Genomic DNA, 4,538 nt, shown 5'->3' with positions numbered 1-4,538 from the left:
GCAACAGAAATGTTACGGTTAAAAACCGTTGCAAAGAAATTAATAAAATTCAAAAAATTACAATATAAGACAACACATATGGAAAACTGTTGCATTAACTTAAGAAAATGCAACAATTTGACTGAATCTGGCAACATTTTTAAACTGCTGCCTTTTATTATCTCATATAAAATTATATTTTTAATTATATTATAAATCCTAATAAGCAATAAACTACATACTATTGTAATAAAATTTTAAAATCAGATAAAGTTTCATCGATATTTTCTGATTTTGATAAGTAAATATTATGATAACACCGATATTTTCTGATATAAAATTGCTGAATTAATCTAAGAAAATATAACAGTTTAAATAAATATAGCATTACTTTTCATATTACTGTCTTAACTTAAATACATAATTTTTCTTAAAAAATGTACACATATTTCAACTTATTGTATTAATTTATGGCTATTAGAGATAACACTCATAAAGTTTTCAATATCATGCTTTTAAAGTTATAGCAGAGTCGCAAATCGAGTCGCAATGATCGTAAACGTTAATTTTCTTCAATCTTTTGTAGATTCTAAATTTATCGGGAATAGATTTGCAAGTTTTATTTTGTACTCTCCTTTTCTCTCTTCTAGGGTTTCAACAGCAGCGACAACCGTCATCCCCCTCCTCCGCCTTAATTTGCCGCTTTGAAATCATCATCACTGTCGTACTTCAACTGAGCAGGTGATTCAGCTCTCGCGGTTGCGAATCATCTAAACTCAACTAATTTTCTTTTCCCGCAGAGTCTTGATGCTCTGCTGAGGAAGAAGGTCCATTGCAATTCCAGCACCGGTTTCACTGCTCCTAGAAGGCGAGCTTGATTTCTCAAGAACAATCATATCACATCCTGCTACAATGAGAGCATGTACGCTTCCTTCTATCATTGATTATATATAATTTTTAGGTTTCAATTGTTTGATTTCCATTTCGATTTTGATATTGGATACGACTTCGATCTCTGGTGAGTTTTTACAATTATATTCTTGTTTTTTTAGGTTTTCAATCATTTAATTTTGATTGCTATTGCAATTGCGATTGCTATGGCAATTGTGATTTTGATTTTGAATGTAATCTTCATGTGTATGCTTTATATGATCGAGACTGTGAATCTAAAAGACAAAACTTAATACTAGAGAAATTATGATCGTGGATTGAAATCACTTGTTTCATTTCCTTAGGTCCATGATTTCGGTTTCTTTTGTTATGATCCTGCAGCAAATTCAGTATCTGAACTATAAAGAGATTGCCCTTGAAGCTGAATGCATTGGATTAGAAATTCGTGTAGTTAGCAATGATAGTCGCGAGAAGGTATTTACTTCCTAATCAAATTTAATATCTTTGAGCATTTCTTTGGAGTATTAATATTCATTTGGCTTGCTGAGTTCTATTATGTGTGTAATCTTTTCAAAAACTTTCTTATACACATGTATCGATTTTAGTTGGTACTCTTGCTCTCGTTTGGCCCGAGATGCCCCCGAATATAAAAAGTATGTTAATTTACATATTTCTTTAGTTCCATTTTAGTTTAAATTATGTACTTTAATTATACATAAGTAGTTCAAGATAAATATTATATATTTGATGCCTCTATCATATGGTGCAGGGATGGCTATAAAAACTTTAATACGTTCTACATTCAAGTAAGTAATTAAATGTTACGAATTGTTAATTTTCTCCTATGGATGTATTAGGAATGAAGAAGAGGAATATTAGCTTGCCATTATGGGTGTCCCTTGCAATTTTTGTTATCACATTAAATAATATTTTAGTATGGTTTTTTAGTTTCTTAAGTTCTGATTAATAATACTAAATTGTTTTTTTCTTATTTTTATGCTATTACTTTTAGGCAGCTTCTGGACTAAGGGTGGTTCTAGCGGTTCACCGGTGATTGATCGGGTAGGCAGATCTGTGGTCTTAAATGCTGAAGCAAAACATCATCTTCAACATCAGCCTATTTTTGACCTTTAGAGCGAGTACATATATAGATTATCATTTTTTTCTCATTCATTCTAATTCTCTTTAGCTAAAAATTAATTTATAACTATCAAATCATCTATAACTGTTAATTTGGACCAGTTGCTTAATGGATGCTTGAGCATAATCATATGGCAGTTATGATCTTCTTTTTCCACCCTTTTTCAGATAATATGATGCACTAGAGCAATACATCATGAGTACACAAACTCCATCATCACCATCTCCTCTTGCCAACAATCTTGGTTGAATTTGGTAATATTATGTGGAGTCTATAATTGACCTTTGTTAGACTGCTATCTTTTATGCGTCTTTTTATTTATATCAAAGAAAACTTAGAAATTGTAACATCTTTCTAATTTTGAGTAATGTATGAGTTCAGTTTCAACAATTTTTTTTATCTAATTGCTTGTTTTTTGCAGAGTTGTGAGCGACAAGGATGCTTAAGAGAATGTCATTGTTATCCAGGTAACCCTTGTGATATTTTTCATGATTATAATGTATGTAGCTGTTAAATATTGATTTAGTTATAGATTTTTTTGAACTTATAGATTTAATTATAGATTTGATATGACATGTAGCTGTTTCAGCTGAATCATGTTCCACTATTATCCATAGTGTGCTTAGGAAACAAAACTCCATAAACTTAATTGAGAACTTGGCTTAGTTATGAAAGTATGTTCAGGTATGAGACCGATTTTACTCATTTGGATTTGATTCTTTTCATGATTAATCATTGAGTATGATTGTTTTAAGTTACAAATCTATTTGGGTTTCTACCTGCTTAGATGTGATTGCAAACGATATATAGTGTTGTTAATATAGTACTTTACATGTGTTAAATTAAATCCATGACCTAAAAACAGCTTTTGATGTTTATAATTATCTCTATTGTCAATGGGAGGGAATATGAATCTTAGAAATTGTTGTTGTAAGATTCAGTGAACTGTTTTGCTCTCATAGATTAAGTGAACTGTTTAGTAAAATTTGTCATCTCCATCTTGTCTTTTTTACAGCGCATTAGTGAGATACATTCTGAAAATCGGAACCAACAGAAGGATATGCATACTGCGGGGCCAAAAAGTTTTGCTAGAATAAGAAAAAAATTGGTAAGAATTTAATTTAATTGATTAGATTTCAAACTATGACATGATGTTCACCTTTATAATTCTATGTTGCAGCAAGATGAAAAAGGAGGATAAGGCTGATCCGACTTTGACGAAAATATTCATTGCCACAGACAAGAGAAAAGCGGGCCGTTCTTACAAGGAATCAAGGGAAGACACAACTAGCAAAATTGTAAAATTCTCATCTATCGCTCTTTTTTTGCAATCAGAAATTGTATGCTCACATTTTTAATGGCTCTGCTTCAGCTGCAACTTATTTGGATGGTGTGCTCACATTGTTTTCATTTAAATCTGAATAATGTATACTTAGCACACTCATATGTTTCTTTAACTTGTGTTTTTATGTTCTGTTTTGTGTAAATGCAAGTCTTTGTTGTTGTCTGTAGCATTATAGTCCAAGATTTGGTTATTAGTTTGTCATTTTTTACTATAGAGATTTCATGGAAGATGTTGCTTTTATGCAAATAGATCATATTTCTGATACTATTTTTTGTCTTACTTGGCTGCAGTCCAAATTTTGATTGAAAGAGCTCAATTTTGATAGTTAGTACTAGTTCTTTTGCACATTTATCTTTTTATGTATTATATTTGCATATTCTGAGTATGATTGTTTATGTGGTTTTGCAGGATTTTATGAAGATACTTGTGGAAATGATTCCGTAAAGAAAAGGCGTTCAATGTTTTGTAGTATAATCGTTATCTTTTTGTGATGTAATGGATTGATGGGATATTTTTAGACTTTGAATGTTATGAATATTTTCCGTCTTCTAATTTTAGTGAATATTTTATGTTATCCCATTTTAGTAAATGTTTTCCGTTTTTATATTTAGTGACTAAAGTTTCCTCTTTTAATTCTTGTTCTCTAAATATAAAGTGTTGCATATTCTATATAAACCGTTATTTAAAGTTTTAGTCAAACCATTGCATCAGTATATATAACTGTTGCCTAAAGTACTAATCAAATTGTTGCCTTATAAAAATAAATGTTGCCTAAAGTACTATACAAATCGTTGTCTTATTATAAAAATTAATGTTGCCTAAAGTACTATACAAATCGTTGCCTTAAAAAAATAAACGTTGCCTAAAATGCATTACAAAACTGTTACAGTAGATGTTTGAAACCGTTGCTTTTGTTATAAATTGCAGCGCTTTTATTTATATTACAATAGTATAAAAAAATTGTTGCAATAGCTATTAAAACCTATTGCAGCGGCCGCAAATGTAGCCGATTGAAAAGCGTTGCAATAGACCTAAGGCAACAATTTTTATACATACAGCAACACTTGTCTAGTGTTGCTGAAAGTGACTTATGTGGTAGTGTTATATATATATAAAAAAATTGTAAAACAAATTCAGTTTCTATGTAAAATAATTTAAAGTATAAAATACAAGTACAAGAAC

At 30.3% G+C, this 4,538-nt stretch overlaps 1 long non-coding RNA gene across 3 annotated transcripts; it reads left to right on the top strand.

Moving 5' to 3' along the window:
• Window positions 1-1,285: 1,285 nt before the first annotated feature.
• Window positions 1,286-3,930, top strand: LOC126655075 (uncharacterized). 3 transcript variants are annotated; one of them, XR_008791132.1, is made up of 8 exons: window positions 1,286-1,523; window positions 1,640-1,676; window positions 1,883-1,932; window positions 2,179-2,265; window positions 2,433-2,478; window positions 3,027-3,119; window positions 3,192-3,309; window positions 3,765-3,930. It is a non-coding gene; the product is annotated as an uncharacterized LOC126655075 (long non-coding RNA). The 3 variants fall into 3 exon arrangements; XR_007632881.2 differs by having other exon boundaries at window positions 1,883-2,009; XR_008791131.1 differs by lacking the exon at window positions 3,765-3,930 and adding an exon at window positions 3,647-3,740 and having other exon boundaries at window positions 1,883-2,009.
• The last annotated feature ends 608 nt before the right edge of the window (window positions 3,931-4,538 follow it).

Source organism: Mercurialis annua, linkage group LG7 (assembly GCF_937616625.2).
Source record: "Mercurialis annua linkage group LG7, ddMerAnnu1.2, whole genome shotgun sequence".
NCBI classification, from domain to species: domain Eukaryota; kingdom Viridiplantae; phylum Streptophyta; class Magnoliopsida; order Malpighiales; family Euphorbiaceae; genus Mercurialis; species Mercurialis annua.
Note: the sequence above shows the minus strand (reverse complement) of the source record. Positions and strands in the feature narration are given on the sequence as shown.